This window comes from Squalius cephalus, assembly GCF_949319135.1.
Source record: "Squalius cephalus genome assembly, chromosome: 1".
NCBI classification, from domain to species: Eukaryota; Metazoa; Chordata; class Actinopteri; order Cypriniformes; family Leuciscidae; genus Squalius; species Squalius cephalus.
The window spans coordinates 4,443,166-4,457,048 of NC_137122.1; the positions used below are offsets into that span (position 1 = coordinate 4,443,166).

The window sequence follows — 13,883 nt, forward strand, 5'->3', positions numbered from 1 at the left end:
CCGCACCACCAAAACAATAGTCCTTAAAAACAAACTCCACAGACGGCCTGGAGATTTCATTCAAACAATGCACGAATTCATATCTGGTCGAATGCGTGGTGTCAGAATAACTGAAATTCGGCAAAAAGTCATGAAGGAGAAGGAATTGGAAGACATTGACCAACCATTAAGTCAGGAGGAGCAATGGAGGAACAGAAGAGAAAGAAATCAAAATACTACAATCCCCCAAAGGCAAAGAAAGCCAAGGAAGTCTCTTTCACATGTCCTCCATGGTCTGGTCATGGAAAGCTGGGACAGCAGTCTATAACAATGACTAACACGTGCACAATTGACAATCTACTGTACATTATGTACTTAGCCATGAACACAAGACCATTCATTCTTTTGGAAATTGAGCAAATGAAAATTAAGGATGAATGCATTGTTGGAGGTCTACCAGCACTTCTCGGTTGGACAGTGGTCTCAGGGAAAGATCTCCTGGTTGCAAAACATGGATCGTTTTAAAGGAAAAGACCAGTGGGATACATTTGGGAGTGAAGATGACTTTGTGGTTTGCCGTCTAGACTACATCCATTACACTGAAAGAATGTCTGTATGTGATGCTCACAAATGTCCTTCCCCTCAGATCCCAAAGCCTTGCTGGAATGTTGCTGTAGTGTAAGTAACCAACATTTATTTTTACAAATATTTTGGTTTCATAATGTCAAAAAAAATGTGATGTCAGTACCATATGCTAATTGCCTTTAAAACAACAAAATAGGTGTAATGACTTCTCAGACCTACAACAGTCAATTGACAGCTGGGTTGTTGACAGTCATTCATATCCATGCAGAAAAAAACAGAGGTAGGCCTACATAACAATTTAAAAACAAATACAGTAACTGCAAGCAAAGATATGTCTATCAAAAGTTATATAATATATTACATAACTTTTTGAAATTATGAAAAGAATAAAATGAAAACACACACACACACACACACAGTGTATGTATATATATATATATATATATATATATATATATATATATATATATATATATATACAGTATATATACTGTATATGTGTGTGTGTGTTTTTATTTTATTCTTTTCATAATTTTGTTATGTATTGTGTTGTGTACAGGAATGGAAAGGTCTGTCAGGGAAGAACAACATACACAGCCCGGAGGTGTATTCACGGAATACCTCCTGTTGTGATAATGGCAATAGATGCTACAGTCTTCTGTAATGCTCATCCAGAAATGCAACCACCAATGCTTCCTTCATCAGTGCTACTGTGTGACGAAAGGCAAGAATCTACTTTTTGAAAATTTGGAAATGTTATAAACATAGTAAAGAGTCCACATTTGTCATAGGTTAAAAGGTTATATATTAAAAACAAATAATTACATATACTTTATTTATATTATTTATATGTTTATTTATGTAATTAACTGTTTAAATGGAATTATTCAGTTGCTTTATGTCATTACATGTCTTTGTTCACAATCAGATACCAACCTGTTGCAGTGACGTTTCACCTTGAGTCAGAAAATCATTTTGTTTCCTTTCATCGAATCACTGGTAGTCACTGGAATTTTTATGATGGGATCGAGGAACTAAAACAGCCAGGCTCTGGAGACCGACAGGCAAGTTTTTAGAAGTGTATTCTCAAAAATATGTACAGTGGGTCATGTTGTACTTGTAAGGGTAAGTAACCACTTTAGTACAACAAATGTACTATTTCACCTTAACTATCTATTTGAATTACAAAAGGGATTAACATAAATCTATACGGTTTAGGAAGCTTTTTTTTTTTCCAACAATATTTTATCATTTTAAGTGTCTAGTGTGTAGTAGGCTATACAAATGTGTGTGTGTGTGTGTGTGTGTGTGTGTGTGTGTGTGTGTGTGTGTGAGAGAGAGAGAGAGAGAGAGAGAGAGAGAGAGAGAGAGAGAGAGAGAGGATATTATAGGCACAGAATAGGCTACACCTGAAACAAAACATGTTAGCAACTGTACATACCATAGTTATGTAACTTAACACAATTAGTTCCTTCATCCCATTTCTTTTAAACTTGTTTGCAGACTCCAAAAGAAGATAAGCCTGTGATTGAAGGGTTAACTACAATCTCTATCAGTGATGGACAGAGTATGGAGGAGGAACAATTTGACAGAATGGTAGGACCCAACCATAATCAGTAGGATTACTAGAATACACTCCAAAGTCTGTTCAATGTAATATTGAATTATGAACTATTTTAAATGTGTTAATGTTGCATATGTTTATGTTTTTTTATTGCATTCATTCTCACATGTGAGCCATATGGGGAACTTGTTCCCAGATGCTTTGTCATCCTTATACAATTAACACAAGCATCCCATTTTATTAATCTGGTGCAGACTCTTACAGAAGAGCAGATTGCTGACAAGCCCGAGGTGGAAGGAATTTCACCTACAATGAACATCCATAATTAAACACCTGTTGAGGTATGTATCTTAAAAAAAAAAATGTAAGATGACATAATAATAAATAATAAAAAATATAAAAATATATATATATATATTTAATTACTAAATCTCTTTAAAAAAATTATCATGTTGACCAGTTTAAGACCTATTTGGATAGTTTGATGGGTGCAATGTTTTGTCCAGTATAGCTGTTTACTAACCCTGATTTTATGGTTTTAAATTAGTTTTATATTAACAGTTTTATATTAAAACTTGTTTTATATTGTTCAACAGAAATTTGCACCTCACAAAGAATTACAGGAACGTGAATGCTTATCACAGGAACTGGGAGCTTGTTGCTATCAAAGGGTTGGAAATCAGTGAGGCAAATATGGAAAATCTAACTGTCTGTCTGTCTGTACTAGTACCGCTGAAAGTTTGGACACATTACTATTTTTAAAGTTTTTGAAAGAAGTCTAATGCTCATCAAGCCTGCGGAATACAGAAAAAAAATATATCAAAAAGTTATCAATGTTGGAAACAGTTGTGCTGCTATATATATATATATATATATATATATATATATATATATATATATATATATATTAAATAAACTGTGATATTTTTTCTGGATTCTTTGATGAATAAAAGGTTATAGAGAACAGCATTTATTCAAAAGAGAAAAGTTCTTTTTTTAAAGAAATTGATCATTTTATTCAGCAAGGATCTGGGCCCGGTTTCCCAAAGCGTTCTTATCTCTAAGTAGTTCTTAACCTAGTACTTAAGTTCTCTCTTAACCTTAATGCACGGTTCCCGACATGTTCGTACGCTAAGTATATCTTCTGTAAGTCACACTTTCGTAAGGTTGGTCCAGACCATTCGTAAGCTCTCTCTTAGCGTTGTTTGCAAGTCAAACTATGGTATGTTGACAATGTTGTGGCTCAACAATGATTTTATGCTATATATAATGATATATATACTAATAAAAAAAATGTCCGCAATGGATACAGGACTATTTATGAAGTTGACTTTATTTGTTATTAGAACTAAAATGGTGCTAATTAGCCTTGGCTATTTTCTAATGTCATTAAAGCATTAATGATTGTCATGTCAATCTATAATTGGCATTCACTTTTGATAATTATAATCTGGCAAACAATTTTCCTCTAATTGCTACACTACTACACTATAACACTACACTACACTACATTACACTACATTACACTACACTACACTACATTACACTACACTACACTACACTACACCACATTACACTACACCACATTACACCACACTACATTACACCACACTACACTACACTACATTACACCACACTACACTACACTACACTACACTACACTACATTACACTACACTACACTACACTACACTACACTACACTACACTACACTACATTACACCACATTACACCACACTACACTACACTACACTACACTACACTACACTACATTACACTACACTACACTACACTACACTACACTACACTACACTACACTACATTACACCACATTACACTACACTACACTACACTACACTACACTACACTACACTACACTACATTACACTACACTACACTACACCACATTACACCACACTACACTACACTACACCACATTACACTACACTACACTACACTACACCACATTACACTACACCACATTACACCACACTACATTACACCACACTACACTACACTACACCACATTACACTACACTACACTACACTACACCACATTACACTACACCACATTACACCACACTACATTACACCACACTACACTACACCACATTACACCACACTACATTACACCACACTACACTACACTACATTACACTACACTACACTACACTACACTACACCACATTACACTACACTACACTACACTACACCACATTACACTACACTACACTACATTACACTACACTACACTACATTACACTACACCACATTACACCACACTACATTACACTACACTACACTACACTACACTACACTACAAGTTAAAGAAAAACCTTTATCATATTCAATATCTGTAGAGAACAGGCCTCAAAACATAAGAATATCTGTGAGTGATCAGCCCTGTTAAATACCCTTATATGGGCAATGTATCCCCCAGGATACAGGCATTCAATGCCTGATAATCAAAGTTGTGAGAAGATTATTTAAAAAATATCCACAAGAACATGTAAAACTATCCTTAAAAAACTATTTTCTAAAACAAAATCACTCTAAAATATCATAATCGTGAAAAATATAAAAACACTTCCCTCATAGCCAGTGTCTTTGTCCACGTATGCTGCCATTTTGGATTTTGATACAAATATTTGTAATGTTGGCATAAAGTCACATGACCTGATTACATGACCCATCACCCCATCAGTGTTTCTCATCAACTGCAACCACATAATGCCCCTCCCCCCATGGCCCTTCCCCCCACAGCCTGTTAAATGACTGTATCCCCCAAGATACAGAAACTCTTTAAGGGTTAATGTTGACAAAGGAGCGTACACGTTAGAATTTCTGCATCAAAAATTGACATATGCCCAAATGACCACGTCTCATAGCTGATTCATCTTCATTCATTTATAGGGCATTGAACGCAGGTCACATGGTTGTCAGAGGATTCCCTTTCCACTGCTTTGCCTCATGCATAGCTTTACGTCAAACACACAGATAATGTACATTACAAACTAATGTCTTTACGCAGCCTCTTCAAATGAGACTTTATATCTGAATGTGCACTTAGAATGACACTGTTTAATTTCCTTCTGGATAAATAAGGTATCTCATAGATAGAGCATAATTACATAATTTTTAGAAGTCGTTAAACCCATGTAAAGAAGCTGCACAAGTGGCACAACGGGATAAGGAGGGTGGATGATTAGCGAGGGATACCCGGTTCGTCTACCCGTCACAACATATTGTGTGAACATATTACTGACAATTTTAACCATTTAATTAATAGGCTATATTTTACTGATAACTTACACTATGTTAAAATAAAAGTTACTGGAATAATTTGAGGAATGTTTCATTTGGATAGAACGTGTTGTCTTTCTTAACGCTGTAATGCACCGTGTGAAGTGTAAAATCGATTCCTGAGCAATCGATGCCAACTAATTCAGCACCTTCACTTGGGACAGCGCCTTTGTTAAGTTGAACTTAAGCGGCAGCGATTTAAGAAGCTTCCAAGAGACACTTCGGGGAACACACTTAAAAACATAAACTACTTTGGTAAGATATATCTTTCGAGTCTTCTTAGCAGGCTAAGAGTGAGCGTTATCGGGAAACCGGGCCCTGTTTATTGTTAGAAAATAAGGTTTCTTTTTTGAATAAATGCTGTTCTTTTTTACTTTTTATCAATTAATCCTGGAAAAAAATTATCACAGATTCCCCCCAAAAAATAAGCAGCATAACGGCCAACTCGTAAAATATGTATGATTTGCCGTGAGATCAGGTTGGCATAGCTGTTTTCAACATTGATAATAATCAGAAATGTTTCTCAAGCATCCAATTAGCATATTATAATGATTTGTGAAGGATCATGTGACACTGAAGACTGGAGTAATGATGCTGAAAATCACAGAAATAAATTATATTTTTAAGTATATCAAAAAAAAAATCATCATTTTAAATTGTAATAATATTTCACAATAAACATCCCCTAACAGTCATGCAAATATTTAGTTATGTATTACATTAATTTAGACACAAGTACAACATTTCATTTTTTTATAACAACCAAAAGTTGTTGTTTTTTAGAGCTAGCTTTTGCCATTTCTAGTCACTTGTCATGAGCATGTATTTGCCGTCTTTCACAGTGATTCATTACTAGCACGTTACTACATCTTCACTGTGAAAAGCAATCAGTATTTAAAATACAAAATATTGAGGAAACCCATTGCCTTAAAAATATTAAGTCAATAAGAATAATGCTTGATTAAAAATTAAAAGTAAAATTGAGTCAAGTGGAATTGTCAAGTTCACATAACTTAATTTTTTCAATTAAGCATTAAGTTATTTTACTTAATAATTTTAAGGCAAAGGATTTACTAACTTTTTTTTATGTAAGTGTTCACTTTTTACAGTGTTTTTACTAAGCATAGCCAATGTGCAGTACATCTGAGTCTAAAAAATGTGGATAACAAATATATTATATTAGCATAATAAAAACAATAATTGTATTCATGTCTTCAATAGGTGAAGATTAAAGATATACAGGAGAGACTGGAATTGTCTTCTGTTCCTACAACACAGGAATTACAAACACAAAAGAAATATCCAGCAATCATCCATAATGAGTAGATAAAATACTGTTCATGTACCTTTGAAGTGTGACATTTACTACATAATGAATGTTGAATATCCACTGATAATATGGTTTCAAACATTGAAACTGGTCTCAAATGAGACATAAGTGTTAGACAGAAAAAGTCAAATTAATATTATAACTCAATCAATCAATAAATTAATCAATCAATACATTTTATTGTGATATTTTGAGGTGCTTCCAGTGTTTCATTATGTGTGCATGTGTTGTAGTGTTTCATCATGATCTGAGCTGATTATTACATTTAATTAAAAATATGACTGGCCATATTTGTATGTATATTTATATACAACCCATTAAATTTCCGGTTTCATATAGTGATAACATTTAATAACAAAATTTCATAACGTTTTCATATAGGATAAGATAACCACAAAAAGTAAATGTAAATGATGATTTAGTAAATGATGAGTAAATGAATAACTTTGTTTAATGCTAGACAAAATGTATTTTCAGTTCTTCAAATCCAATTGTTATAGTTTTTAGCACCATGGACAGTGACATAAACTAATTTATACTTCAAATTCATGGGTGCATAACTTCAAAATTCTGTAGTAAAATGTCTGAAATTGTGCATGGCTACAGTCAAGCATACTGGGTATAAGGCAACAATGCAACTTTTAACGAACCATCAAAGGCAGCTGAGATAAAGTGCCTCCAATTGGGCTAACAATGCAATGGCTATTCTGAATGTTATATCTGTCAAAGCCATGGGTCCATAATTTCAAAATGCTACAGTACAAATGTCTGAATTTGTGCATGGTGACAGTCAAGCACATTGGGTATAAGGCTCCAGTGCAACCATTAAAAAAAACACTCAAAGGCAGCTGTGATAAATAGCCTCCAAATGGGCCAACAATGCTATGGCTATTCTAAGTGTATTGTAGTATCTGACAACATGAGTCATAATAAAATTCATAATAAAATAATTCTACAGTAAAAACTGCTGAAAATTTGTATTTCGTTACAGTAGTAGCTTTACTATAATGGGACAGTGTCCAATTTAACGCACCCTCTGGCGGCCGAGAAACAGCGCCGCGAATTGTGCAGAAAATGCATTAGGCGGCTTTTTGTGCACTGTGTAATGTGTTAAGTTAAAAAAATCCTTAAAAAAACAATTCTACAGTAAAAATGGCTTGAAGGGGGGGGGGGGGGGGGGGGTGAAATGCTCATTTTCACGCAATCTCCTGTTAATCTTGAGTACCTATAGAGTAGTATTGCATCCTTCATATCCAGGGACTGGGACAAAAAATCGGCCCGGGCATTTTTGCCCAGACCGGCCCACTATATGATCATAAACACCACCCATCTTTGCACGCCCTTAATTATATGCATACCAACTCCTATTCATTAAAACCACTAATGCCATGTAACGAGTGAGTAGATGAAATAAGTCAAAATTTGATATTTATTAATACAGTTGAACTATACTCCACAGTGGTGAATCCTAAAACAAGCTATAAGCGGCTCTGGCACAGCAATACAAGTGTTTCTCACAGGATTTTTGTTAAAACTATGGCTAAGTTGTGATTGGGCCAGCCCAGTGTCAATCAAGGAAAGAACCAATGGGCCGCTGATCTACGTGTTTCATGGGCTGGTCTGTCAGAAAAAAAAACTAACACTGACTTTGACCAATGCATTACACCGGCACAAACCCAGCGCCGCCAATTAAGCAAAACAAAACGAATGGGCCGCCGATGTACAAAGTTTATGGGCCGTTAAAAAAAAAATGAGTATGAGTATGAGATATATCGGCCCAAAAAGCACGTCGGCCCACCGGGCAAATGCCCGGCGGTATGCCCAATGGCCAGTCCAGCCATGTTCATATCTCCAAAAAGTCTTTAGTTTTATTATATTTATAAAAGAAAGATAGGCTGTGTACCGAGTCTTTCCGGAAAAAAACGAGCGGCTGAAGGCGGGCCGTGTGGGCGGAGCTAAAGCTGTACTAACGCGCCGAGCTAACTTAGTAACAACACACAGAGACATTTGTTCAACAGTTTTACTCACCGTCCCAGTTCCAACGCACGGCCGCGAACCTTTATCATTGTGACTTTAACGATCTGCAAATCCGTCGATCTGGGCTTTGTTTATAAAACAATCATCGTGGAAATGCTGGGAACAAACAGTCTACACAACTCCGTTTATGCTCAGGAAAAACAAACTCCATCCACTGGTGCCTTAACGCTGGGTTCTTTGGGAATCTGTGCAGGGTTGTCTTGCCCTGGCAACCAAAAACACACTTCTTTGGTGACATTGACTTCCAAAACCCGAGCAGAGGAGCGCTTTGATGAGGTACTGCTTTCGCTCTCTCTCTCTCTCTCTCTGGGCTGCGTTTCCCAAAAGCATCGTAAGCCTAAGTTGATCGTAAAAACGATCGTACGACTGATCTTAATATTACGGTCTGTTTCCCAAAAGCACCGTAGCTTAAGTAGCACTTGAAAATCTTCGTAGATCTACGAGTGCTCTGGAGTAATCGTACATCCCCAAGTGCATCGTAAGAAGACAGAGTTATGAGGACACCTGCAGGACAACCGGCAGATTACACCTTTAACTTTATTCAAATGTATGTGATTATAATATAAGGTTTTGATTGTACTTTATTGTACACTTTATTACTCTTTTTTGTTGTTGGTTAAATAATGTATAAATTAAATAATTAAAAAGGTCAGAAAACAAAACAAAAAAATAAAAATAATAATTTAATCTAATAATTTTAATCAAAATTAAATGAATGAATGAATAAATAAATAAATAAATAAATAAATCCTTTAAATCTGTTAAAAATTACATCTTTGTTTCTCTAAAAGGACATTAATTTCATCTTTTTGAAAGGTATCTTTTCGTGTGTTTTTTTTTTTTTTTTTTTTTTTCAGCCATTTTGTCAGTGCCTCCGCCTGTAGGTGCTTTATATAGACTTGTCTTGATTGCTAATCCACAACAGATGACAATTATTAGGTTAAACATTCAGAATACGATTCCATATAAGGTTATATTTCAGCACTTCGCGAATAGACAGCGACTCTTAAGTAGCACGCAGAGCGCGTTCTCGCGCGTTCATGTTAAGTGCATTTTTGGGAAACGCTCGTGGAATTGCTGCGAGCGTTCGTAACTTTGCAATTAGAAAGCGCTCTTAAGAGCTAAGATACATCGTTATCGGGAAACCCAGCCCTGGTCTACAAGTGCGCGCGCGCGGTCTCCCGGCAGAAGTACCCTTAGGACTCATATAAGGAAATTCCGGCCTATCTTACGTGAGACAGACCCACACTCGAAAAAAACTTTCCGAAACTTGTGACAAACCGGAAGGACAATTTTTGGCACAGAAATACTCCTTCAAACGTACAATTTAATTTTTGAAACTTTGTCCATGTTTAGCATGGGAATCCAACTCTTTAACAGTGTAAAAAACTCAGTATGCATGAAATAGCATTTCACCCCCCCTTTAAGATTTGGATTTCATTAGAGGAACAGCTGTCCTATAAGAAGATACTGTCCAATTTAACGCACCCTCTGAGGCGGCCGAGAAACAGCGCCGCGAAATGGGCAGAAAATACATTAGGCGGCTCATTGTACATTGTGTAATGTGTCAAGTTCAAAAAATCATAAAAAAATAATTCTACAGTAAAAACTGCTTAAAATTTGTATTTCGTTAGAGGAGTAGCTCTACTCTAATGGGACAATGTCCAATTTAACGCACCCTCTGAGGCGGCCGAGAAACAGCGCCGCGAATTGTGCAGAAAATGCAATAGGCAGATTATTGTACATTGTGTAATGTGTCAAGTTAAAAAATCATTAAAAAAAAAATCTACAGTAAAAATTGCTTAAAATTTGTATTTCGTTAGAGGAGTAGCTCTACTCTAATGGGACAATGTCCAATTTAACGCACCCTCTGAGGCGGCCGAGAAACAGCGCGGTGAAATGGGAAGAAAATGCATTAGGCGGCTCATTGCACTGTAAAATTCAAAATTCAAAAATTCATACAAAAATAATTCTACAGTAAAAACTTCTTAAAATTTGGATTTCGTTAGAGTAATAGCTCTACTCTAATGGGTTAATGTCCAATTTAACGCACCCTCTGAGGCGGCTGAGAAACAGCGCCGCGAATTGGGCAGAAAATGCATTAGGTGGCTTATTGTGCACTGTAAAATTCAAAATTCAAAAATTAATTAAAAAATAATTCTACAGTAAAAACTTCTAAAAATTTGTATTTCGTTACAGTAGTAGCTCTACTATAATGGGACAGTGTCCAATTTAACGCACCCTCTGAGGCAGCTGAGAAACAGCACCGCGAAATGGGCAGAAAATACATTAGGCGGCTCATTGTGCACTGTGTAAAGTGGCAAGTTCAAAAATTCATAAAAAACAAATTCTACAGTAAAAATTGCTCAAAATGTGGATTTCGTTAGAGGAGTAGCTCTACTCTAATGGGACAATGTCCAATTTAACGCACCCTCTGATGCGGCCGATAAACAGCGCCGCAAATTGTGCAGAAAATGCAATAGGCAGATTATTGTACATTGTGTAATGTGTCAAGTTAAAAAAATCATAAAAAATAATTCTACAGTAAAAACTGCTGAAAATTTGTTTTTCGTTACAGTAGTAGCTCTACTATAATGGGACAGTGTCCAATTTAACGCAAAGTCACCCTCTGAGGCGGCCGAGAAACAGCGGCAGATTATTGTACATTGTGTAATGTGTCAAGTTAAAAAATCATAAAAAAAAAAATCTACAGTAAAAATTGCTTAAAATTTGTATTTCGTTAGAGGAGTAGCTCTACTCTAATGGGACAATGTCCAATTAAACGAACCCTCTGAGGCGGCCGAGAAACAGCGCGGTGAAATGGGAAGAAAATGCATTAGGCGGCTCATTGCACTGTAAAATTCAAAATTCAAAAATTCATACAAAAATAATTCTACAGTAAAAACTTCTTAAAATTTGGATTTCGTTAGAGGAGTAGCTCTACTCTACTGGGACAATGTCCAATTTAACGCACCCTCTGAGGCGGCCGAGAAACAGCGCCGCGAAATGGGCAGAAAATGTATTAGGCGGCTTATTGTGCACTGTGTAAAATGCAAAATTCAAAAATTAATTAAAAAATAATTCTACAGTAAAAACTGCTCAAAATTTGGATTTCATTAGAGGAACAGCTGTCCTATAAGAGGGGAATGTCCAATTTAACACACCCTCTCAGGCGGCTGAGAAACAGCACCGCGAAATGGGCAGAAAATACATTAGGCGGCTCATTGTGCACTGTGTAAAGTGCCAAGTTCAAAAATTCATAAAAACAAAATTCTACAGTAAAAATTGCTCAAAATGTGGATTTCGTTAGAGGAGTAACTCTACTCTAATGGGACAATGTCCAATTTAACGCACCCTCTGAGGCGGCCGAGAAACAGCGCCGCAAATTGTGCAGAAAATGCAATAGGCAGATTATTGTACGTTGTGTAATGTGTCAAGTTCAAAAAATCATAAAAAAATAATTCTACAGTAAAAACTTCTGAAAATTTGTATTTCGTTAGAGGAGTAGCTCTACTCTAATGGGACAATGTCCAATTTAACGCACCCTCTGAGGCGGCCGAGAAACAGCGCCACGAATTGTGCAGAAAATGCAATAGGCGGCTTTTTGTGCATTGTGTAATGTGTTAAGTACAAAAAATTAATAAAAAAAAAATTCTACAGTAAAAATTTGTTAAAATTTGGATTTCGTTAGAGGAGTAGCTCTACTCTAATGGGACAATGTCCAATTTAACGCACCCTCTGAGGCGGCCGAGAAACAGCGCCGCGAAATGGGCAGAAAATGCATTAGGTGGCTCATTGTGCACTGTGTAAAATCCAAAATTCAAAAATTAATTAAAAAATAATTCTACAGTAAAAATTGCTCAAAATGTGGATTTCATTAGAGGAACAGCTGTCCTATAAAAGGATAATGTCCAATTTAACGCACCCTCTGAGGCGGCTGAGAAACAGCACCGCGAAATGGGCAGAAAATACATTAGGCGGCTCATTGTGCACTGTGTAAAGTGTCAAGTTCAAAAATTCATAAAAACAAAATTATACAGTAAAAATTGCTCAAAATGTGGATTTCGTTAGAGGAGTAGAGCTACTCTAATGGGACAATGTCCAATTTAACGCACCCTCTGAGGCGGCTGAGAAACAGCGCCGCAAATTGTGCAGAAAATGCAATAGGCAGATTATTGTACATTGTGTAATGTGTCAAGTTAAAAAAATTATAAAAAAATAATTCTACAGTAAAAACTGCTGAAAATTTGTATTTCGTTACAGTAGTAGCTCTACTCTAATGGGACAGTGTCCAATTTAACGCACCCTCTGAGGCGGCCGAGAAACAGCTCCGCGAAACTGGCAGAAAATGCATTAGGTGGCTTATTGTGCACTGTGTAAATTGCAAAATTCATAAAAAAAAAAAAAAAATTCTACAGTAAAAACTGCTCAAAATGTGGATTTCATTAGAGGAACAGCTGTCCTATAAGAGGATAATGTCCAATTTAACGCACCCTCTGAGTTGCCGCGAAATGGGCAGAAAATGTATTAGGAGGCTTATTGTGCACTGTGTAATGCCAAGTTAGAAAATTAATTAAAAAAAATTCTACAGTAAAAACTGCTCAAAATGTGGATTTCGTTAGAGGCGTAGCTCTACTATAATGGGACAATGTCCAATTTAACGCACCCTCTGAGGCGGCCGTGAAACAGCGCCGCGAAACGGGAAGAAAATGCAAATGCAACCAAAACAATGCAACTTCTTAACTGTATCGTCACATTTGTCATGGGTGCATAACTTCAAAATGCTATAGTAAAAATCTCTAAATGTGATATTGTGTTAACTCTTCTTCTGTATTGTCAGATGCCCATTGCTTTCAAGTCAATTCAATTTAATTCATACATTAATTTGTATAATGCTTTTCACAATACATCATTTCAAAGGAGCTTTACAGAAAATGCAGGTTTTTGTGTTACAAAATCACAATAGGATTTTATGAGATATCAGAAAGTAGCCTACAGTTATATAAGTTAGTAAAAAATTGTATTTACAAATATCAAACCATAATTTTACCAAGATTAGTGTGCAGTTTAAAGTAATGATAAAGTA

At 35.9% G+C, this 13,883-nt stretch overlaps 2 protein-coding genes across 3 annotated transcripts in view; both read left to right on the forward strand.

Annotated features, from left to right (window-relative positions):
• The window catches only part of LOC307156367 (uncharacterized protein), a 1,306,365-nt gene that overhangs the window by 525,085 nt on the left and 767,397 nt on the right, over nucleotides 1-13,883 (forward strand). The window lies entirely within an intron of this gene.
• LOC307156233 (uncharacterized protein) overlaps nucleotides 1-13,883 on the forward strand; it is a 207,918-nt gene that overhangs the window by 114,936 nt on the left and 79,099 nt on the right. The gene's annotated exons all lie outside the window — the stretch shown is intronic.